This window comes from Dasypus novemcinctus, chromosome 10 (genome assembly GCF_030445035.2).
Source record: "Dasypus novemcinctus isolate mDasNov1 chromosome 10, mDasNov1.1.hap2, whole genome shotgun sequence".
Taxonomy (NCBI): Eukaryota; Metazoa; Chordata; class Mammalia; order Cingulata; family Dasypodidae; genus Dasypus; species Dasypus novemcinctus.
In genome coordinates this window covers 17522219-17548393 of record NC_080682.1, presented here as the reverse complement: position 1 = coordinate 17548393, position 26175 = coordinate 17522219, and the positions used below count along the sequence as shown (strand labels likewise).

The following is a 26175-nucleotide window of genomic DNA, read 5'->3' as shown; positions in this document are numbered from 1 at the left end:
TTAATTCCTCACAATAATCTATGGGATAATTATTATTCCAATTTTACAGAAGAAACTGAGGCACAAAAGGTCTAAATATCTTGCCCAAGGGCCCACAGGTACTTACTTATTTATGTTCTACCCAACACAGATTACAGCTGAATAATATTTATTCAAGACCTTTACTGCCAGTTCAAGGACACATAATAAGTTCTAATAAAATGTAGGGCAGAAAAATCACTGTCTTCAATTCCTTGTCTAAATTCTCTTCTAGAACTCGCTGCAAACTTGGAGAAAACAGAGAACCCTCTTACTCAAATTTGTGTGCTCCTCATCTCTATATTCCTAAGGAACTTTGAGTGTTGATAAGAAAGATGTTAGTTTAGGCTTAAACAATGATTCATTGGTTTTGCTTCAGCCAGTTCAGGGACTGTTTTTTGTACAGCTCATTAAATTGATGATGAGGATGTCCCATTTATTCAGACAAAACCCAAATCAGACGTCTTCAACCTTTTTCTTGCTTTTATGAATCTGAAGTGTCAGTACTATACCCCACCAGTTGCAGTGGTTGACTATGGCAGTGGTTCTCAAATAGGGCAGGCTTCTACCTTTTTGATCCTCACAGGACTTGAGGAAGCATTTGAGAATTGAAAAACAGGGGAAGGCAAATGTGTTTCAAAAAACTATTCACCTTCTCAGATGATTATGTTCCATATTCCTTTCCCACCTTCACATTCTCTGCCCTGAATGCTGGTGAACAAATTTCATTGGTTTAACTCCTACAGACATGAATTCTATTTTGGTATTCAGAGTTGTTCAATCTTTGTCATGGTGGAGTTTTCTGTTTAACTGGGCATTTTTAAATCCTGGTCTTCCTAGAAACTAATAATGACCAAAATTTTGTTCTAGTAACCAATAGATAAACTTATTAGAGCAAGAATGGAAAAGGAGAAATAGCCTTGTCAACATAAACCATTGCGTAGGTGAACTATTCCCCAAAAGATATAAATGCCTCCACAATTGTCCCAGATCATAGCCTCATTGTGAACATCAGCTTGGAGTCAGAACTATTGTCTATGAGGTGCAGAGGTGCCCAAAGATGTACTTACCAAATCCAATGGATGTGTCATGATGATGGGAACGAGTGTTGTTGGGGGGGGAGAGGGGGGGTGGGGGGGTGGGGTTGAATGGGACCTCACATATATATATATTTTTAATGTAATATTATTACAAAGTCAATAAAAAAAAATGAATATCCATGAGCTAGCAGAAGGTCCCTTTCCACAACTTTGTCATGGCATTTTTAATCTCCTTATTCCTCAGATTGTAAATGATGGGATTCACCATGGGGATCACCACAGCATAGAATATGGACACCACCTTGTCCCTGCTTAAGGAGTGCCTTGAATTAGGTCATATGCACATAAAGAGACCAGAACCATAGAAGATGTTCACAGCAGTCAGGTGGGAGGCACAAGTGCTGAAGGCCGTGGTCCTACCTTTAGCTGAATTGATTTTAAGGGCAGAGCAACAAAGTAACTGTAAGAAATGAGCAACACAAAGGCAGACACCACACCAACAACTACACCCATAATGAAGGTCACCACCTGGCTGGTGAAGTATCAGAGCAGGACAGAGCCAGGACTGGGGGAAGGTCAGAGAAGAAGTGGTTGATCATGTTGGGCCCACAGAAATCATGATGATAGACAAAGTATGTCTCAATCAAAGAACTAAGGAATCCACCCACATAAGACCCAGGCACCATCTTTAAACAAAGTGTGTGGGTAATGAGGGTGGCATAGAGCAACGGGTTGCAGATCGCAGCACACCGGTCATAGGCCATGGCAGCCAGGAGAAAGCATTCAGTCAGCCCCATTCCACAGAAGACAAAATATTGCATTGCACAGCCAATGAAGGGAATGGTTTTCTTCTCTGTGATGATGTCAGAGACTATCTTCAGAGCTGTGGATGATGCATAGCAGATATCCAGGAAGGACAGGTTGCAGAGGAAGAAGTACATGGGTGTGTGCAGGTGGGAATCCATCCTGATGAGGTCAATGAGACTCAGGTTCCAGGCCAATGTCATGAAGTAGATTCCCAGAAAGAGCATGAAAAGGAAAATCTTCATGTGGGGATCATCTGAAAATCCCAGAAGGATGAATTTTGTCACAAATGTGTTGTTTCTTCCTGCAGCCATAGACCTGCTTCCTGCACAAGGAATGAAGCAATCCTACAGTCATATTTTGCTTGTATTATATGAATGACATTTCCTGAAGGTCATCTGGACAGTTGACGTACAATTAACATTCCAGCCATCTCCTAAGCAAAGTCCTCTTAGAGGAAGTCAGTATATAATAATCGTTTGGCACTGTTTAAAATGTTTATACCCTATACCTTGTGGTCTAAAAGAGATTAGGAATCAGAAACCTGAGAGGTGTCCTCAGTTCCATTCCTAACCACTAGATGACTTTGGAATAGTCACTTCACTCCTCTGAGTCTTCACTGGCCACTAAAGCCAAGAAGAGGCAAGACCACTTTTCATAATGACATCGATCTTTTGATCCTGTCAAAAGTATATAAAAGAATTTGCTTCGATAGCAAAAAGTAAGCTATTCAAAGGCAGGCAGAGATTTTTGTCTGTTCTGTTTATTGATCTATCCTGAGGGCCTAGAACATTTCCATAGGACCCAGTAAACATTTGTTGAATGAACAAATGATTTTTTTTCACAGATTATCAGCAGAACCTAGAATAGTGTTTGGCCTATAATGAGTGCTAAGCTATAATAAAATAACTACAAACACTTAGTGAATGCTTCCTGTGTACCAGATACTGTACTAGGGATTTGATTTATAGTAAGACCTTTAATCTTGTTAATAGGCCCTGGAAGTGAGTAGTGTTATTCTGCCTCTTTTACAGATAATAAGGGGAATAGGCTGTATATTTTTAGTTGTCATTTGTTACAAGAAAGATAAAAGAGAGAAGGACCTGGACTTACTAAAGTACTTCAGGCGAAAGTATCCTGGAATCTCATGCTGTAAGAGAAGAAACATTGGCTGCTTTGCTCTGATTACATCTTTTGCAACCTTTAGTTCATCTGTATTTTCCACTGTCTATGCCTGGTTTCTGGTTCAATTTTTTTTTTTGTACTTTAGCCTCAAGCAAACAGTAATACCTGCTTCTGGAACTTCTTTTTCTTTGTTACCAAGTTGGCAAAATGGCCTTTGAGAGGTGATTATTTTAATGGGTAGAGATAGCCACATGCCTCCTCTGAGAGGCTGTCTCTGTTACTTACTCTCGGGTCGATGGCTAACACAACCATCTTTAGAGCCAAACACTTCTGAGAGCTAATTGTTCTCAGGAGTGATGGTGAAAGGGCCCAACCCATCACCAGAGCATTCTTTCATTCCCCTATATTATTCTCCTCTGAGCTTTCCCTGCTCTGGGTCCAGGAAGATTTCCCTTTTGAGTTAGTGGGCAGGTTTCTGCTTTAAGATTCCCTTTGTTAGATATAAGCTATACCCACAAACATACCAGATCTTGTACTAAAATATAGTAGTTAAAAACAAAGGTTCCAGGAGCAAGATGTGGCTCAAGCAGTTGGACACCTGCCTTCATTTCTTCCACTAGTGACTAGTAAAAACTTCAATGTAATATAGATCCAAAGGCTTTTCACCAAGCAGCCTGCCTAACAAATCCATGATTAAAATGCATTTAAAGATTTTAGAATTATTTTTAAATTTTTAAGAGAGAAAACGCACTAGGCTAAAATTCCTAATCCCTGAATTCCAATCCCCCTTCTACTGTGGGATACTAGGCCCTTGATTTCTCTGGGCCTCAGTTTACTGCAATGAAACTGAGAAGCTTAAATAGACAGCCTCCAAGGACCCAAACAGTTTAATTACAGTTAAGATAACTACATGAAGCAATCTTTACACAGATCCCTACTGGTTTAGACCTCCAATAGAATTTTGCTGCCACCTTGTGAATTGTGTCTAAATTGTGAGGCCAGCTTTACAATTTGGGGACTCTGTGCATGAGACCCCAGCATCATAATAATGATCATTATGAAACATGTTGTATGCTCCCCATTCTCCAGGTGCTGTACCATGCAATCCTCAGGCATCTGAGCTCAATACTATCCAGCAATTCAATCCTGAAAAAGACCCCAGACCAAGGATATATGCAATTTACTGAACTTAATGTAAAAGAAAATGATAAATGATAATAATAAACAAATATTTACATAAAGCTGATGCAATTAAGAACAGATAGTTCAAAAATTCATGTTACTCATACCCTTTTAGATCAGATTTTTAAATCCTTTAAAAGAGGTGTTATGACATAGTGAAAGACCAGTTGAGAGGAATGGGCACATAGATTTTTTTTAAAAAATCACTACTGGTGTCATGTTTCCATGGGTCTGAATCCTGGATTGCCTATTGCCATCTGTGTTGTCTTGGGCCCCCAAATTAATCTCTTATATACTCTGCCTTCATTTGTGAGACTGCACCCATTGCATAGATATTGTGTAATTGTATGAGGATCAAATGATATACAACCTACATGAAAAATATTATAAGAGCTATTCAAATGGTAGGGGTTATCTTTTTGAGTTTTAAATTGCCCATTTGTCTCAGAAGAAACACTTCCAACTATAATCTGATACCAGTTTATTAGAAATAGCATGGTAATGAATATAATTGCTATTCCCCACTATGTTTTTATATTTTAAAGTATTTCTTTATTTCCCCTCCCCCACCCCACTGTTTCTGCTGTCTGTGTCCAGTCTTTCTGTGATCTTCTATATCTATTTCTCTTTTTGTCTTCTCTTATCAGCTTTCTCCTTTAGGATTTGATCCTGGGGAAAATAAAGAAAAAGGGAAAGAGAAATAAAAACAAGAAAAATTGAAGAACAAACATAAAAAACTGGGATAAAAGAACAGTAGAAATCGGGAGGTAGGAAGATGTAGGAGATAAAAGAAACAGCTTAGGTAAAGAAAACTGGTACAAATAAATTAAATAAATAAATATATGTATATATAAATAAAATGTTAACAGAATGGGATACACAACAAGCAGGGAAAAAACAGCAGCAATTTGTTTTTTTTTAAAAAGGAGGAAGGAAGCAAGGAAGGAAGGAATGAATGAAGGAACAAATGAAGGAAGGAATAAAGGAAGGAAGGAACAAGAGAGAACGATAAAAAAAGAAACACGGGAAAACAGCCTTCCCTCTTAGATCCCTGTGTTCATCAATCAAATACCATGCAGCTTGACATGTGCAGGTCATAGACCACATTTTAGTGAATAAAACAAGAAAAATTTTAAAGGGAACCTTTTATAAAAATTAAAATTTAGAGACCCAAAGAAAGCTAATGCAAAGATGTCTTTAGGTTCCCTGTTATAATGTTTCAGCTGGATGCTGCCTGAAAACAAAGTGGGTCATTTCTCTCAGAAGAGTGGGAAATCAAACCAGGGACCTCATATATGCAAGGCAGGAATTCTTCCACTAAGTTAACCTGTCTCCTCAGGTTAGATTTCAGAAGGTTATCCAGAAGATGGCGTCTCAGTGAGGGCACCTCATAATCTCTCCTGCAAAGAAGAGGCTGAGTAGGGTTAGAGTCCTGTTGGACTGGGCTGTTTCAGGTGCTTGCAGGGCAGGAGGTGTCTGGATGTTGATTTAGTGGGATGGTGACAGAGAAGATTCTTGCAAGAGGTAGAATTTTGGGTCTCTTTCATGGAGGTCAGGGTTGTGAGTGGGACCCTTCCGCCTGGGGCTAGCGGCCCAGTGGCAGTGATTCCTGAAGGCTTTGCTGTGCTAGGGGGTTCCCAAGCCCTGAGCAGGCTTTTTCGAGGGCCTTCAGGGTGGGAGGTGTCTGGAATTCGATTTGGTGAGACAGTGATGGAGGACATTCTTGCGAGGGGTGGAATTTTGGGTGTCTGACATGGAGGTCAGAGGTTCTGGCTGGAGCAATTCCCCTTAGTGCTGGCGCCCAGCTTCAGGGATCCCTGAAGGCTGTGTTGTGTGGCAGTGCTCCCAAACTCCCTGCTAACTGGATGCATGGTTCACAGTTCTGAGTCCCCTAAACCCTGGTGGCCCATGCTCCAGAGACTCACACACCTTGAGTCTGCAGTGTCACAGACACCCCATCCCTGAATCCACCACACCCTAAAGTCATCTGAGATCCTTGATTACCCTAGCCATCAGCATTTGTGTGTTTTTTTCTTTTTTCTTTTTCTTTTTCCTTGTCTTGGTTGCTAATATTGCATTGTCTCCTGGTCTTTTCTCCCGTTTTATTCCCCAAGGTTCTTATTCATTTATTTAGTTTTTTTTCTCCTTTTATTTTTCTTGCTTGTCTCCTCCCCTTTTCTTTGCCTATGCCCTTTTTCTCTTCTCTTTTTTTTCCTTTTCTCTCTTTTTCTTCTTATGTAATTTTATTTTATTTTATTTATATAAAAGGTGCTGCAGGGAACACTTCATACTTGCTGTGTTTCCTCATCCTCCATTTCCTCTTTCCTGTGTGAATTTGATCTTAGCCACCTACACAATCCCCTTTCCCACACATCTTTCTATCCTCCATAATCTACTGTTTCTCTTACATTCCACCATCCTTTCAATGGCCCCCAAATAGTCTGACTTTTAATTTCTAATACCGTTTTTCTGTTTTCTGCCTTGTATCCACTCTTGATATTATTGTACTTCTTCTCTCTTTCCCTCTCTCCTGAAAACACTAGTGTTTTAATTCATACTGTATTCCACCTCATATTCAGTTGAATGTCTCATCATAGGTACTCCACTTACTGCTATAATTCTACACAACTTACAGGAGTCTAATATCCATACTCTCATATCTCACATTGTTGCTCTGTTAACATTTATTACCAATACTACTTTACACATTTTCTTTTCTTACACATTTTCCTTTCCCTGGCCTTAATATTTCCTTCAAAGTGAACTTAGCCAGCAACAAGAAATTAGATTAAGAACAAAATGATGAAGAGAAGACAGAACACTTACACAAGAACAACAACTAAATAATCCCCAAGACTAGACAAAGAAGCTAAGGAACAGATTAAACCTGTCCAGATAAAATGATGACCAGACATCAACAAAAAACTACAAACTAAACCAATCATCAGGATAACATGGCTGAATCCATGGAAAAACAAAAACCAGGGAGGGGAGCAGAACATCAGACAAGTAATTAAAGATCTCAAAACATATATTATAGACCAACTTAATGAAGTACAAGAAGAGATTAACAATGTGAAGAAAACATTGGAAAGGAAATTGCAGACATATGCAAAAAGATAACAGATATGATGGGAATGAACACTACAGTTCAAGGAATCAAAAATACACTCACAGCAAATAGCAACAGATTAGAAGAGGCAGAGGAGAGAGTTAGTGATGTGGAAGACAGTACATTTGAAATCAAACAGATAGTAGAACTGAAGGATAAAAAGATAGAAAAAAATCCAGCTAGGACTTAGGGACCTGAATGACAATGCAAAACACTCAAACATATGTATTATAGGCATCCCAGAAGGAGAAGAGAAGGAAAAGGGGACAGAAGGGGTGTTGGAAGAAATAATGGCTGAATGCTTCCCAAATATACTGAGAGAGATGGATGTACATGTCGAGGAAGCACAATGCACCCCAAACATCATAAACCCCAACAGGCCCACCCCAAGACATATACTTGTGAAATTAGACAATGCTCAAGACAAAGAGAAAATTCTAAAAACAGAAAGAGAAAAGAAAACCATTACATACAAGGGAGGCTCCGTAACATTAAGTGCTGATTTCTCATCTGAAACCATGGAGGCAAGAAGTTTGTGGTATGACATAGTCAAGGTAATAAAAGAAAAAAAATTTTCCAACCAAGAATAATCTAACCAGCTAAACTAGCATTTAAAAATGATGGAGAGTTCAAAATATTCACAGATAAACAGAAATTAAAAGAGTATGCCAAGAAGAATCCTCCCCTTCAAGAAATACTAAAGGGAGTTCTGCAGGAAGAAAGGAAAAAACAGGAGAGACAGAGTTGGAGGAGAGTGTGAGCCACAAAAATGACAAAAAGAGAAGGAAAACAACAAACAAATTATGACATACACAAGTCCAATCAAAATATGGGTAACAAAAATTCCCTTGAAAGTAATAACACTGAATGTCAATGGATTTAACTCACCTGTGAAAAGATTCAGACTGGGATATTGGATAAGAAAATATGACCCATCTATCTGCTGTCTACAAGAAACACATCTTAGACCCAGAGATTCGTGGATGCTGAAAGTGAATGGTTGGAAAACAATCTTACAAACAAACAATAACCAAAAAAAGTCAGGAGTAGCTATATTAATATCAGACAAAATAGACTTTAAATGCAAAACAATTATGAGAGACAAAGAAAGATACTACATATTAGGGAAAGGGACAATCACTCAAGAAGAACGAACAATCATAAATATTTATGCCTCTAACCAGGGCACCTCCAAATACGTGAAGCAAACACTGGAAAAACAAACTGAAAGAATAAATGCTTCTACAATTATAGTGGGAGATTTTAATACACCACTATCAACTTTGGACAGAACATCTCAAAAGAGAATCAATAAAGAAACAAAATATTTGAACAGTATATTACAGGAGATGGATCTAATACACATGTACAGATCATTAGACCTGAATACAGCAGGATATAAATTTTTTTCAAGTACACATGGATCATTCTCCAAGGTAGACCATATGATAGGCCACAAAGAAAGGCTCAATGAATTCAGAAAGATGGAAATCATACTAAATAATATCTCTGACCACAGTCGAGTGAAGCTGGAACTCTGCAAGGGCCAGAGGCCCAGATTTCACACCAAGATATGGAAATTAAACAGCACACTCTTAGAAAAACATTGGGTCAAAGAGGAAATCTCAAAAGAAATTAATAACTACCTTGAAACTAATGATAATGATAACACAACATACCAAAACTTATGGGATGCAGCAAAAGCAGTACTGAGAGGGAAATTTATAGCCATAAATTCATACATCAAAAAAAGAAAAAGAGCAAAAATTGAAGAACTAACTGCATATTTGGAGGAATTAGTAAAAAAAAAAACACACACACAAAGTAACCACACAGGAAGAAGAAAGAAAGAAACAACAAAGATAAGAGCAGAACTAAATGAATAGAAAATAAGAAAGTACCTGAAAAGATTAAAAGAAAAAACAGCTGGTTCTTTGAGGAGATCAATAAAATTGACAAATCATTAGCAAGACAAAGGAAAAAAGAGAGAAGATGCAAATGCACAAAATATGAAATGAGAAGGAGATATCACCACTGACCCCACAGAAATAAAAACTACCATAAGAGGATATTTTGAAAAACTGTATTCCAACAAAAATAACAATTCAGAGGAAATGGACAAATTCCTAGAAACACATAAGCAGCCTATATTGATGAAAGAAGAAATTGAGGATCTCAACAAACCAGTCACAATTAAAGAGATAGAGAATCAGTCATTAAACAACTGCCAAATAAGAGCCCAGGGACAGATGGCTTCACAGGAAAGAACTAACACCAATCCTGCTAAAACACTTCCAAAAAATTGAAACAGAAGGAACATTACCTAACTCATTCTATGATGCCAACATTACCCTAGTTCCAAAACCAAACAAAGAACCACAAGAAAGGATAATTACAGACCAATTTCTCTAATGAACTTAGATGCAAAAATCCTCAACAAAATAATTGCTAACCATATTCAACAACACATTAAATGAATTATACACCATCACCAAGTGGGATTCATTCTGGGTATGCAATGATAGATCAACATAAGAAAATCAATCATTGTAATGCACCATATAAACAGATTGAAGGAAAAAAATCACATGATTATATGCATAGATGCAGAAAAAGGAATTGACAAAATACAGCACACTTTCTTGATAAAAACACTCCAAAAGATTAGAATACAGGGAAATTTTTTGAACATAATAATTGGAATTAGACTCAGAGGGATCTCTTCTCACAAGACTTGCATGCTACTTTATTGGAATTGTAGTTGGTGCTGGGGTTTAAGATATATTTAGGGGATTTGAATCTCTGGACTGATAATATGACACCCAGGCCCAGAGCCTCAACAGACGTCAGCTCCCACACTTTGATTTATTGGACTTACCCCACTCAGCTAACATGGAGTTGAAGAAGGTCAACCACCACACCATGGAGCCTAGAGTGCCTACAACTGAAAGCAGGAGGAGTGCATCCAGTATCCATGTGGAATCTAAGCCCCCACTTGACATAGATGTGCAATGGACACAACCAATCCAATGTCACAGAGGAAATGTGGAATGGGTGTGGAAAGGGTAGCCATGGTGGCTACTGGGTTTGGGGAATGGGGGGAAGAGATGAGATGTGGAGGTGTTTTTGGGACATGGAGTTGTCCTGGGTGGTGCTTCACGGACAATTACAGGACATTGTAGATCCCCCCCGGGGCCCACTGGATGGAACGTGGGAGAGTGTGGGCTATGATGTGGACCATTGACTACGGGGTACAGTGATGTTCAGAGATGTACTTACCGGGTGCAATGGATGTGTCATGATGATGGGAGAGAGTGTTGCTGTGGGGGGAGTGGGGGGTGGGGGCGGTGGGGTTGATTCAGACCTCATATTTTTTTAATGTAATTTTTAAAAATAAATAAATTTTTAAAAAAAGGGTATATATGATAAACCCACAGCCAACATTGTTTATAATGGTGAAATCCTAAAATCCTTCTCTCTAAGATCAGGAACAAGACAATGATGCCCATTCTCTCCCTTATTATTTAACATTAACATTATCTTAGAAGTACTTGCTCGAGCACTGAGTCAAGAACCAGATATAAAAGTCATTCAAATTGGAAAGGGAGAAGTCAAAATTACATTATTTGCAGATGACATGATCATATACATAGAAAACCCAGAGAGGTATACAACAAAGCCTCTAGAACACATAAATGAGTTTAGTAAAGTCACGGGTTATAAGATCAATGAACAAAAATCAGTAGCATTTCTGTACACCAATAATGAGCAAACTCAGGAGGAAATCAATAAACAAATACCATCTACAAAATTCAATAAAAAACAAATACCTAGGAATAAATTTAACTAAAGATGTAAAAAAACTTATTCACAGATAACTACACAAGACTGATAAAGGAAATCAAAGAAGACCTAAAGAAATGGAAGAATATTCCCTGTTCATGGATAGGAAGACTAAATATTATTAAGATGTCTATCCTACCAAAACTGATCTACACATTCAATGCAATCCCAATAAAAATCAACACAGCATTCTTTAAGGAACTAGAAAACTAAATATGAAATTAATTTGGAAAGGAAAGAGGCCCCAAATAGACAAAGACATATTGAAAAAGAAAAACGAAATTGGAGGGATCACACTACCTGACTTCAAAGTATACTACAAAGCTACAGTAGTGAAAATAGCATAGTATTGGCATAAGGAAAGACACACCGACCAATGGAATCGAATTGAGAGTTCTGATATAGATCCTCATATATATAGCCACATAATATTCGATAAAGCCACCAAACCCTCTCAATTGGGAGAGAATGGCCTATTCAACAAATGGTGCCTGGAGTACTGGTTATCCATATGTAAAACAATGAAAGAGGACTACCATCTCACACCTTATACAAAAATCAACTCGAGATGGATCAAAAACCTAAATAAAAGAGCCAAGACCATAAAGTCTTTGGAAAGCAGTGTAGGAAAGCGTATACAAGACCTTGTAATAGGAAATGGCTTAATGAACTTCACACCAAAAGCAGGAGGAGCAAAAAAAAAAAAAAAAACCAAATAGATAAATGTGAACTCCTCAAAATTAAAGCCTTCTGAACCTCAAAGGAGTTTGTCAAGAAAGTTAAAAGAGAGCCTACACAATGGGAGAAAATCTTTGGTAACCATATATTGGATAGGAGACTTATAACCTGCATATATAAAGAACTCATATATCTTAAAAATAAAAAGATAAACAACCCATTTAAAAAAAGGGAAAAATATTTAAACAGACACTTCTCCAAAGAAGAAATACAAATGGCTAAAAAGTACATGAAACAAAGCTCCAAATCTCTACCTATCAGTGAAATGCAAATCAAAACTGCAATGAGATACCATCTTAGTCCCATAAGATTGACAGCTTTGAAAAAACAGAACACTACAAATGCTGGAGAGGATGTGGAGGAATGGGAACACTTATCCACTGCTGGTGGGAATGCAGAAGGATCCAACCATTCTGGAGGACAGTTTGGCAGTTTCTTAAAAAACTAGCTATAGATTTGCCTCATGACCCAGCAATTCCACTGCTGGGTATATACCCAGCAGAACTGAAAACAAGGACACAAACCAATATATGCACACCGATGTTCAAAACAGCATTATTCACTATTGCCAAAAGTTGAAATCAACCCAAATGCCCATCATCGGAAGAATGGGTAAATAAAATGTGGTATATACATACAATGGAATACCACTCGGCTGTAAGAACAAATACACTACAAACACAAGTGATAACATGGATGAATCTTGAGAACCTTATGTTGAGTGAAGCAACTGAGGCATTGAAGGACAAATACTACATGACCTCAATGATATGAAATATGTAAACCAAGCTGCCTCAGAGAGCTAGAAACTGGATGATAGGCTTACAGGAAATCAGGAGGTAGAGGAAGGATGTAAGCTGACACCAAAATGGGTGAAATCTATGTTAAGCTGGAGGTAAGTATTAGTACAAGGAAGGGATAAAATGGGGGCATAGGGTTACATTTGGGTGGGGTTTGTGGGCTTGAGGGGCCTAGGTATAAGAGGATAGGTAACATTGCCCAAGAAATTGGGGGGAGCATGGGGCATCTTATGAACATAGGAGATTGTCAGGTATTTGGTTGAGAGTATAATGCTGAGAAAACCTTTTCAAAAATATAATAAGGAAAGTTACCAGCATAAGATCCTTAAAAGGGATAATCTGGCACAGGACAATCTCCAAGGGAGTAGGTAATTGCTCATTTTGCCAGAATGCGTTATATCATTGGGTAGAGACCCATATAATGAGAGTGAAGGTAAACCCACATCCTGGGGAGGACTGATACCATCAAATAGAGGGAACTGTATCTCTAAAGAGAAATGGTGACTTCCAGGGCATTAGGGCAGTTGAGCATATCAAGCCCTCAACACTGTTGCAAGTATCTCTGAACATGGCCCATCAAGCAGTTAAGATTGACTGTCACTGTGGGCCCTAAAGGGATGGGGAAAAAGGTATTGAATAGATTGAACCAATGTAACTGTGTGGGCAATAGAAGTGTTTCATGACAGTATGCAAGGATGGATATGAAAAATGTAGAATTACACCAAAAACATATAGGGGCAGATAGGCTAAAATGTAAATCATAATGTAAAACATAAGATAAATAAAAATCTAGAAAATTGCATAGTCTAAAGTATAAACCACAGTGTAAACAAAAATGTTACTTTTTCTGAAAGCTATTGTCTCAATATCTGTACATCAGTTTCAGTAAATATAGTATGAATATGTAAAAAGATTATTGCTGTGGAAGGGAAAAGGTTTTATGTTGGATATGTGGGAGTACTGTATATTGTATATATGAATTACTGTCATCTAAAACTCTTGTGAAGGTAACTTAATAATTAGGAAAAAGATAGGATGTAGACACTGAGGAAAAGACAGAAGTAGTTGCCTAGCCAAGTTGCATACAGGCAACACTTATTGTAGTGATGGAGGGCAAAACATCAAAAACAAAGCTTTTGCATTTTTTAATTTTTTGATGCCCCAATTTATTTTTTCTTAATTTTACTAAATTAATATGTATTCTATATCTAAATTTTAAACTCATCACTATATTTCATTTTACTAATAAGGGAACATGGCAGTATATTGGAATTCACTTTTCAGGAAGTTGTGGATTCCAGAGAGGTTCAACAATGCCAGCGAAGGAATAATGGTGTGGGATGTTATTGACAGGGGACATATAGTTGGCAGGGAGTTTTATAGGGCATATATCCAGGGTATATTAAAATGTTTGGATATTTTCATAGTGCATACAATTAAAAACAACAACTGATGGAGTGCTGAGTTTCTAGCCAGGGGAGCTCTAACACAGTCCCTAAAGTAACTGCAAGAATCCTCCAAATGCAATGCAAAGACCAAGATAGAATGAAGGTCCAACAATGATCCCATGATAGTAATGAATATGTTTGTGAGCCTGTGCACCTGAAATAAGAACAAGACCTAGGGCCACAGGTTGCCTAAGAGTTACCTCCTGAGAGCCTCCGTGTTGCTCAAATGTGGCCAGTCTTGAAGCCAAACTCAGCATGTAAATACATTGCTTTCCCCCCACCATGGCACATGACTCTCAGGGATGAGCCTCCCTGGTGCCAAGGGATTATTACCAAGTACCAGTTGATGATGTAACTAGAAAATAACCTTGAATAAAAGGGTCAACTTGGACCAGCAGAATATCTCAATCTACCTATAATACCAGGAGTAAAAAAAGCTTTTGGACCTGAATCAAGGGGGAAATGGAAAGGACAATGAGTTTATATGGCTATGAGTCTCCAAAAAACAGTCGGGAGGTTATCAGAGGGGTTGCTCTTATGCATACCTCAGCAGAGTCCCAGAGAGAGATAAAGTAGATACAAACCCAGGGATTGGTTCTTCTGAGAGATACAGAGACCCACAGGTTCTATGGTCATGGCAGATGGAGTTCAGTGCCATATCAGTTGGCCCTTCTTTGGAGTTGGTGTTGCTGTGTGATGGAGCTGGACTCAGTTGGGGTCTTTTATCACAAGCCTCTCCTGTTATGTTTACCAGAACTGTAGTTGGTGCTGGGGTTTAATATTTACCCAGAGGACCTGAATCTCTCGACTGACCATGTGATAGCCAGGCCCTGAGCCTCAACAGATTTGCAACTCATACACTCTGGTTTATTGGACTTACCCCACTCAGCTAACATGGAGTTGAAGAAGGTCAACCACCACAATAGGGTGCCAAGAGTGCCTACACCTGAAAGCAGGAGGATTGCATCCAGCATCCATGTGGAATCTAAGACCGCTCTTGATATAGATGTGGAGTGGACACAACCAATTTAAGATAAACAGGATGGAGGAATAAAATATGGATTAGACTGGACTTAATGATATTCTATTCACGAACTATTGTGATTAGTAATCGAAGAAAGTGTGGCATTGGTGTGGAGAATGTGGCCATGATGGCTGCTGGGGGTGGGAAATGGGAGGAAGAGTTGAGAGGTGGAGGGGTTTTTGGGACTTGGAGTTGTCATGGGTGGTGCTGCAGGGACAATTACCGTACATTGTATGTCCTCCCATGGTCCACTGGATGGAAAGTGGGAGAGTGTGCTATGATGTGGACCACTGACCATGAGGTGCAGCGGTGCGCAGAGATGTATTCAAGAAATGCAATGAAAGTCTCATGATGATGGAGATTGCTGCTATGGGGGAAGTAGTGGGGAGAGGGTGGCGGGGGGTATATGGGGACCTCATATTTTTTGAACATAATAAAATAATTAAAAATAAATAAATAAATAAATAAAATAAAGATCTCAAAACTTATATTAGAGACCAACTTAATGAAGTAAAGGAAGAGATGAACAATATGAAGAAAACACTTGGAGAGGAAATTACAGACATATGCAAAAAGATAACAGATATGATGATGAGCACCACAGTTCAAGAAATCTACAAATAGCAGCAGATTAGAAGAGGCAGAGGAGAGAATTAGCAACATGGAAGATAGTATATCTGAAATCAAACAGATAGTAGATCTGATCAATAAAAAGATAGAAAAATACCAGCAAGGATTTAGGGACCTGAATGACAATGCAAAATGCAAAAAACATACATATTATAGGCATCCCAGAAGGAGAGGAGAAGGGAAAGGAGACAGAAGGGGTGTTGGAGGAAATAATGGCTGAATGCTTCCCAAATATACTGAGAGAGATGGATGTACATATCCAGGAAGCACAACACACCCCAGACACCATAAATCCCAACAGGCCCACCCCATGACACACATTTGTCAAATTAGCCAATGCTAAAGACAAAGAGAAAATTCTAAAAGCAGCAAGAGAAAAGAAAACCATAACATACAAGGAAGGCTCCATAAGATTAAATGCTGATTTCTCATCTGAAACCATGGACGAAAGAAGGCAGTGGCATGATATAGTCAAGGTACTAAAAGAAAAAATTTCCAACCAAGAATACTCTACCCAGTCTAACTAGCACTCAAAAATGATGGAGAGTTCAAAATATTCATGGATAAACAGAAATTGAAAGAATATGCTAACAAGAACCCTGCCCTTCAAAAAATACTAAAGGGAGTTCTGCAGGAAGAAAGGAAAAAACAGGAGAGGCAGAGTTGGAAGAGAGGGTAAAAGCAACAAAAAAGACAAAAAGAGTAGGAAAACAACAAGCAAATTATGATAAACACAAGTCCAATCAAAATATGGGTAACATAAATAATCCTTTGAAAGTAATAACACCGAATGTCAATGGAATAAACTCACCTGTCAAAAGATTCAGACTGGGACATTGAATAAGGAAATATGACCCATCTATCTGCTGTCTACAAGAAACACTTCATAGACCCAGGGATTCATGGAGGTTGAAAGTGACTGGCTGGAAAATAATCTTACAAGCAAACATTAACCAAAAAAAGGCAGGAGTAGCTATATTAATATCAGACAAAATAGAATTTAAATGTGAAACAATTGTGAGAGACAAAGAAGGATACTACATATTAGTGAAAGGTACAATCTTTCAAGAAGAATGAACAATCATAAATATTTTTGCTCCTAAAAAGGGCACCTAAAAATACATTAGGAAAACACTGGAAATACTAAGTGAAAGAATAGATGCCTCTACAGGTATACTGGGAGACTTTAATACACCACTATCATCTTTGGACAGAACATCTCAAAAAAGAATGAATAAAGGAACAAAAACTTTGAACAGTATATTAGAAGAGCTGGATCTAATAGACATATACAGATCATTACACCTGAATACAGCAGGATATATATTTTTCTCAAGTGCACATGGATCATTCTCCAAGATAGACCATATGATAGGTCAGAAAGAAAAGCTCAATGAATTCAGAAAGATTGAAATCTTACAAAATAATATCTCTGACCACATGGAGTGAAACTGGAAATCTGCAAGGGTGAGAGGCCCATGTTTAACACCAAGATATGGAAATTAAACAGCCCACTCTTAGAAAAACAGTATGTCAAAGAGGAAATCTCAAAAGAAATTAATAACAACCTTGAAACTAATGAAAATGATAACACAAAATAACAAAACTTATGGGATGCAGCAAAAGCAGTACTGAGAGGGAAATTTATAGCCATAAATTCATACATCAAAAAAGAAGAAAGAGCAAAAATTGAGGAACTAACTGCATATTTGGAGGAATTAGTAAAAAAACAACAAATAATCCCACATGAAGAAGAAAGAAAGAACAAAGATAAGAGCAGAACTAAACAAAATAGAAAATAAGAAAACACTTGAAAAGTTAAACAAAACCAAGAGCTGGTTCTTTGAAAAGATCAATAAAATTGACAAACCCTTAGTGAGACTAACAAACAAAAAAGAGACAAGATGCAAATATGCAAAATAAGAAATGAGAAAGGAGATATCACCACTGACCCCACAGAAATAAAGACTATTATAACAGGATTTTTTGAAAAATTATATTCCAAAAAAAATGACAATTCAGAGAAAATGGGCATATTCCTAAAAACACATAAGTAGCATATATTTACAAATGAAGAAATTAATGATTTCAACAAACCACAAGTAAAGAGATAGAATCAGTTATGAAAAACCTCCCAATTAAGAAGAGCTCAGGGCCACATGGTTTCACAAGTGAATTCAACAATACATTCCAGAAAGAACTAACACCAATCCTGCTGAAATTCTTCCAAAAAATTGAAACAGAAGGAACATTACCTAACTCCTTCTATGATGCCAACATTACCCTAGTACCAAAGCCAAACAAAGAACCAAAAGAAAGGAGAATTACAGACCAATTTCTCTAATGAACCTAGATGCAAAAATCCTCAACAAAATACTTGCTAACTGTATTCAACATCCCATTAAGCAAATTATACACCATGTCCAAGTGGGATTCACTCTGGGTATGCAACAATGTTTCAAAATAAGAAAATCAATCAACGTAATACACCATATAAACAGATTGATGGGGAAAAATCACATGATTATATCTATAGATGCAGAAAAAGCCTTTGGCAAAATACAGCACCCTTTCTTGATAAAAACACTGTAAAAGATCAGAATACAAGGAAATTTTCTGAGCCTGATAAAGAGTATATATGAAAAACCCACAGCCAACATAATTTACAATGGTGAAATTCTAAAATCCTTCCCTCTAAGATCAGGAACAAGACAAGAATGCCCACTCTCACCTCTTCTATTTAAAATTGTCTTAGATGTACTTGCTCAAGCACTGAGGTAAGAACCAGATATAAAATGTATTCAAATTGGAAAGGAAGAAGTCAGAATTTCATTATTTGCAGATGACATGACCCTATATAAAGAAAACACTGAGAGGTCTACAACAAAGTTTCTAGAACTCATAAAAGAGTTTAGTAAAGTCACAGTTTATAAGATCAATGTGAAAAAATCAGTAGCATTTCTGTACACCAATAATGAGCAAGCTCAGGAGGAAATCAAGAAACAAATACCATTTACAATAGTCAGTAATAAAAATCAAATACCTACGAATAAATTTAACTGAAGATGTGAAAAAATTATACACAGAGACCTACACAAGACTGTTCAAGGAAATCAAAGAAGACCTAAATAAATGGAAGAATATTCCCTGTTCATGGATAGGAAGACTAAGTATAAGATGTCTAACCTTCCTAAACTGATCTACAAATTCAATGAAATCCCAATAAAAATCAACCCAGCATTCTTGAAGAAACTAGAAAAACAAGCTATGAAATCTATTTGGAAAGGAAAGAGGCCTGAATAGCCAAAGACATATTGAAAACAAAAAATGAAATATATAATCATATAATATTCTATAAAGCAACCAAACCCTCTCAACTAGGAGAGAATGACTTATTCAACAGATGGTGCCTGGAGAACTGGATATCCATATGTAAAGAATGAAAGAGGATTACCATCTCACACCTTATACAAAAAACATCTCCAGATGGATCAAAGAACTAAATATAAGAGCCAAGACCACAGGACTTCAGAAAGCAGTGTAAGGAAGCATATACAAGACCTTGTAATAGGAAATGGCTTCATGAACTTTGCACCAAAAGCACGAGCAGCAAAAGAACAAATAGATAAATGGGACTTCCTCAAAATTAAAGCCCTCTGCACCTCAAAGGAATTTGTGAGGAAACTGAAAAGAAAGACTACAAAATCAGACAAAAAATTTGGTAACCATATATCTGAAAGGAGACATAACCTGCATATATAAAGAACTCCAATATCTTGAAAATAAAAAAAAAAACTACCCATTTATAAAGTGGGAAAAGATTTAAACAGACCCTTCTCTGAAGTAGGAACACAAATGGCTAAAAAGCACATGAGAAAATGCTCAAAATCCCTAGCTATTAGGGAAATGCAAATCAAAACTACAATGAGATACCATCTTACTCCCATAAGATTGGCAGCTATGAAAAAACAAAAGACTACAATTGCTGGAAAGGATGTGAAGAAATGGGAACACTCATCCACTGCTGGTGGCATTGCAGAAGGATCCAGCCATTCTGGAGGACAGTTTGGCAGTTTCTTAAAAAACTAGCCATAAATTTGCCATGAGTCAGCAATTCCACTCCTGGGTATATACCCAGTAGAACTGAAAACAATGACACAAACCAATATATGCACACCAATGTTTATAGCAGCATTGTTAACTATTGCCAAAAGTTGGAATCAACTGAAATGCCCATCAAGAGATGAATGGATAAATAAAATGTGGTATATACATACAATTGAATACTACTCGGCTTTAAGAATGAATACACTACAACACATGTGATAACATGGATGAATCTTGAGAACCTTATGTTGAGTAAAGCAACCCAGGCATTGAAGTACAAGTATTACATGACCACAATGATATGAAATAAATAAACCAAGCTGCCTCAGAGTTCTAGAGTCTGGATGATAGGCTTACAGGAAAGTGGGGGTTAGAGGAAGGATGTAAACTGACACCTACATGGATGAAATCTATGATAAGCTGACTGCAAGTATTTGTACAAGGAAGGGATAAAATGGGGGCATAGGGTTACCTTTGGGTGGGGCTTTGTGGGCTTGAGGGGTGCTAGGGACATGAGAATGAGACATATTGCCCAAGAAATTGGGGGGAGGGTGGGGGAACATTCGAACATAGGAGATTATCAGGTATTTGGTTGAGAGTATAATGCTGAGAAAACTTTTTCAAAAATATAATAAGGAAGGTTACCTCTAGATGCTTAAAGGGGATGATCTGATGCAGGACAGGCTCCTAGGGAATGTGTGGGTCCTCATTTTGGTATAGTGGGTTATATCATTGGATAGAGACCTATATAATGAGAGTGAAGGTATACCCACATCCTGGGGAGGACTGATGTTCTCAAATAGTTGGAATTGTATCTCTCAAGAGAAATGGTGTTTCCCAATGCATTAGGGCAGTTGAGCATGTCAAGCCCTCAACACTTTGCAAGTGTCTCTGAACAGAGCCCTTCAAGCAATGAAGATTGACTGTCACTGTGGACCCTAAGGGGAGGGGGAGTGAGGTATTGAGTTCATGGAATCAGTGTAAATGTTTGGGCAATAGAAGTGTTCCACAAGATTATGTAAGGATGGATATAAGACATGTTAAATTACAACAAAAAATATATAGGTGCTGATAGTCTAAAATGTAAATCATAATGTAAAACATAAGATAACTAAAAATTTAGAAACTTGTATAGTCCAAATATAAACCACAATGTAAACCCAAATATTAACTTGTTTGAAATCTATTGCCTCAATATTTGTACATCAGTTTCAGTAAATATAGTATGACCATGTAAAAAGATTATTGCTGTGGAAGGGAAAAGGGTTTTATGTTGGAGTTGGATATGTGGGAGTACTGTATATTGTATATATGAATTATTGGGATCTAAAACTTTTGTGAAAATGGGCTTAATAATTAGGAATAATAAAAAGAAAGGACGCAGACACTGAGGAAAAGATGGAGGAGGTTGCCTTGCCAATTTACATACAAGGCAACACATTGCAGTGATGGAAGGTAAAACATCAGGAACAAAGCTTTTGCATGTTTTTTTTTTTTACCCCATTTTATTTTTATCTTAATTTTTCTAAAGTAATATGTATCCTATATCTAACCTTTAAATACATCACTATATTCCATTTTGCTATTAATGGAACTTGACAATGTATTGGGTCTCATTTTTGAAGAAGTTTTGGATCTCAGAGAGGTTCAGCAATGGCAGGGGAGGAATACTGGTGTGGGATGTTATTGATAGGGGACACATGGTTGTCAGGGAGTTCTCCAGAGCATATATCCAGGGTACATAGAATCTTTTGGATATTTTCATAGTGGTTACAATTAAAAACAACAACTGAGGGAGTGCTGGGTTCCTGGTCAGGGGAGCTCTATCACAGTCCCTAGAGGTAAGGCAAAAATCCCCCAAGTGCAACAGCAAGGACCAGAAAGTAAGGAAGGCCCAACTATGAACCCTTGATGCAAATGTCTATGCTTGTAAGCCTGTGTGCCTGAAATAAGAACAAGGCCTAGAGCTGCAGGGTGCCTAAGAGTTACCTCCTGAGAGCCTCCGTGTTGCTCAAATGTGGCCAGTCTTAAAGGCAAACTCAGCATATAAATGTGTTACCTTCCCCCCATCATGGGACATGACTCCCAGGGATGAGCCTCCCTGGTGCCAAGGGATTACTACCAAGTACCACCTGATGATGTAACTAGAAAAAGACCTTGAATAAAAGGGTCACCTTGGACCAGCAGAATATTTCAGGCTACATATAATACCAGGAGTTAAAAATGCTTTTTGACATGAAGAAAAGGGGGAAATGGAAAGGACAAATGAGTTTATATGGCTATAAGTCTCCAAAAAGAGGCAGGAGGTTATCAGAGGTTTGCCCTTATGCACACCTGAGCAGAGTGCCAGAGACAGATAAAGTAGATAAAACTCCAGGTATTGGTTCTTCTGAGGGCTACAGTGACACTCAGGTTCTGTGGTCATGGCAGATGGAGTTCAGTTGGCCCTACTTTGGAGTTTGTGTTTCTGTGTGATGGAGCTGGACTCAGATGTGATCTTTGTTTACAAGCTTCTCCTGTTACTTTTACCAGAACTGTAGTTGGTGCTGGGATTTAATGTATACCCAGGGGACCTCAATCTCTGGACTGACCATGTGATAATGAGGCCCTGAGCCTCAACACATTTGCAACTCCTGCACTCCGGTTTATTGGACTTACCCCACTCAGCTAACCAGGAGGTGAAGAAGGTAAACCATGAGACCAGGAAACCATGAATGCCTACAACTACAAGCAGGAGAATTGCATCCAGCATCCATGTGGAATCTAAGCCCCCTCATAATATAGATGTGGAGTGGATGCAAGCAGTCTAAGGTCCACAGGATGGAGGAATATAGCATGGATTAGGGTTGACTTACTGATCTTCTATTCATGAACTTCTGTGATTAGTAATTGAAGAAAATGTGACATTGATGTGGAGAAAGTGACCATGGTGGCTGCCGGGGGTAGAGAGTGGGAGGAAAAAATGTGATGTGGGGGCATTTTCAGGGGTTGGTGTTGTGCTGGGTGGTGCTGCAGAGACAGTTACTGGACATTGTTTGTCCTCCCAGGCCCACTGGGTGGACTGTGGGAGAGTGTGGGCTATGGTGTGGACCATTGACTATGAGACACAACAGTGCTCGGAGATGTATTCACCAAATGCAGTGAATGTCTCATGATGATGGAGGAGATTGTTGTTGTGGGGAGAGGAGTGGGGTGAGGGGGTCAGGGGGCATATGGGGACCTCATATTTTTTAATGTAACATTAAGAAAACAAAGACAACAGAAAATACAGCAAGAGCACAAAAAATTGAGCAATAACCATTATTTTATGATATTTCTCTGTAAAAGAAGACAAAAGAAAAGCTAAAACTGAAGTATCAAGGAGTTCTGGGTTGGGGATTTGGACCTGAAGGGTATCGGGAATGAAAGAAAGAGAAAAGGTGAAAGGAAACAAAGAGCAAGAACGAGCGAGAGAGCTGGGATCTGGGGATCTGTGAGTAATAACTCCTCAGACAACTTTATTGTTTACAAGGGGCTCTCTATATACCCCAGTCTATGTGACAACAAGCAGCAATACATAGCCTATTTTACAACAAGCAGCAACATATAGTTAACTATCAGCATTACCCATAGTCTAAGGTATTTTAAAAAATCTTATCTCAAGGTACAAAGTCTAAGTGTTCTATTTACTACAAAAGGTATGTGCTCTTCTTTTCTTTCAGCCTTTAACAGCTTCATCCTATCTGCCAAAACTCTTAATTATGGCATTCCTTAGGTTGCAAGTGTAGCCATGGAGACAGGGCATTTCTCCTTATGAGGCCACTGTGCCTCAGTTTCCAACATTTCCCCCTTTTTATTTTAATCAAGATGGCTGTGCCTGTCTTAGGTTGCTCTCCTCTGAGAGTCTTACCCATCATTGACTGCTGACCAAGCTCTTTGAATAGGGGAATTTATTGAAGTGCTTTTGCTAGCATCAGATTATTTGCATGTCTCATAGTTGTTATGCTTTGCAATTTTCTTCGAAAGAACTGTCTGGCACAGGTTAGAATTATGAGCAACAGAACAAATATGATTAGCCCTATTCCTAAAGCTGACAGGAAATGCTGTGATTTCACCAATTAACTGGGTTAAATTTTGTAATATGTGAAATCATATCTGAGAAAATATCCTTATCATTGGCTACATGAATTTGATTTTGAGACATTTCAATATATTTCTTTGTAATTCAATTATTTCCAGAGAGATATTACTTTTATGGCCTAGCAAATGATTCTTAATTTTTCTCCATTCTTTATCAGATGAATTATAGGCAAGAGGAGTAATACAAAAGTTGCTTTCATTCCAATCACATTTCAATCCGCTTAACAAGTTTAAATTATACAATTGATCTCCAATATGCAAAACAGCTGATTCTACATCATTAACTAATTATTTAATTGTTCATCAATGTGCTCTTGGTTATGCCACAAACAACTAGCAGTTATATGCCAATCATGCATGTATTGTTGGGTTTGAACAGTTTCATGCAAGGCGATGCAGCAGTTGCAGCAGCTGTGATGATTCCAATTAGTCCCATTATACTAATTATTAGGAGTCCAATAAATCTTTTTGTTCATTTCATGATTTCTTGCACCATGTGGAGCAATAGCTGACTTCCAGGTGATGACTGCCATATTCAGTTCATTTGGACAGGAATCCATGTACTGTGTCTTCTTCTGGCTATTCTGATGGTGTCCCAATCCGGCAACACACTTTCTGACAGATATGTATACAAGGCACCATTTTTATAAAACAAGGCATTATCTTTTATAGTTACTTTTCCAGTAATGAATACGAAAGGATCCCTGACACAGGCTTTCAATTGATAGGTTTGATTTAATTGTAGATATTGACCTGTTTGACTGTAATTACCAATCCATTATAAGTAGGGGCAATTCCAATAAATACTTTCCACAAGTTTTTATGTATATTAAGATTATAGGTTTCATTAATCCAAGGGGTTGGTAACCATTTTCCTTTACATTACCAAATAGTAAAATTGTTAGTATATACCACTTGTTCACCCAAGAATAGAGATTCTGAAAAAGGATATTGCATATTATTAAGTCGTTGACACTTGTTGTTAAGTCTATACCATATAAATCTGCCATTATATTCTTTGGGGGTCTCCATAGGAGCACTTTCCCACACTATTCCATAGGACTCATTAAAAATGACAGAGTTTCTTCTTATATGGCATTCCTGCTATTCCTCTTTCTTTTCAGGTTTTTGGGGTGGACAATTATAATTTTGCTTTTTAGTAACTGAAGAATTATATGAAGTAAACAAAATTATTAATAAATTTGTACCATTATTTTTCATTGTAACCATAGTCAGATTTTTTGTTTGAATGCAAGGGGGACTTTTACAAATACATAATTGTCTATGATCAAAAGGAAGGACAAGATTATATATTTCCTTCCCTTCTTCATCAGGTTTTAAGGGTAGTCTGTCAGTTATAGGCCCAGGAAACAGATGTATTTTATTCAAAAATACAGGAAATGATGGGTCTCTCCATGTTAGAGCACATACTAGAGGTGGGCTAAGGATATATGCCCCAAAATTATGATTTATACCTGCATGACCCAGAGTTAAGATTTACATGACCAGAAGAGGAGAAATCATCATCAAAATTCTCTTTCTTCTTCTCTATTCATGGTTTAATCCATCAAGCTGGCAGCCAAATTTGTTCCCCGTCTTTTGTAATGACAAGAGCATATCCTCGCCCCCATACTTTAACCTTTCCTTTTTGCCAAGTGTTAGTTAGTACATCTGTCCAATATATTGGCTGGTATTTAGCTGAGTCACACAATACCTTTTCTTTATTCTTATGCAATGCATAATGCCATTCAGCAGGTATTATTGAATCATATATATTAAGGAAATTTAAAGTGAATAAAGCTTTTGCCAATTGGTCCTTTGGTACTATAATGCCGTCATAGCCCCCTTTTTGTTTTAATAACATTTGCTTAAGGGTATGATGCGACCGTTCAACTATGGCTTGACCTGTAGGATTATAAGGATTTCCTGTGACATGAGCAATGGAATATTTAGAGCAAAAAGTTGCAAACTGTTTGCCAGAATAAGCCGGACCATTATCAGTTTTTATTTCTGCAGGGTATCCCATAACTGCAAAGGCAGACCACAAATGTGAACAAACATGACAAAACCTTTCCCCACTGTGTGCTGTAGCCCAGAGAGAGTGAGAATAAGTATCAATACAAACATGAACATATTGCAATTTACCAAAAGTTGGTACATGTGTGACATCCATTTGCCAGATCTG

At 37.8% G+C, this 26175-nt stretch overlaps 1 pseudogene; it reads right to left on the bottom strand.

The window, feature by feature from the left end:
- Positions 1 to 1192: 1192 nt before the first annotated feature.
- LOC101415175 (olfactory receptor 5A2-like) lies at positions 1193 to 2176 on the bottom strand (annotated as a pseudogene).
- Between the last annotated feature and the right edge of the window lie 23999 nt (positions 2177 to 26175).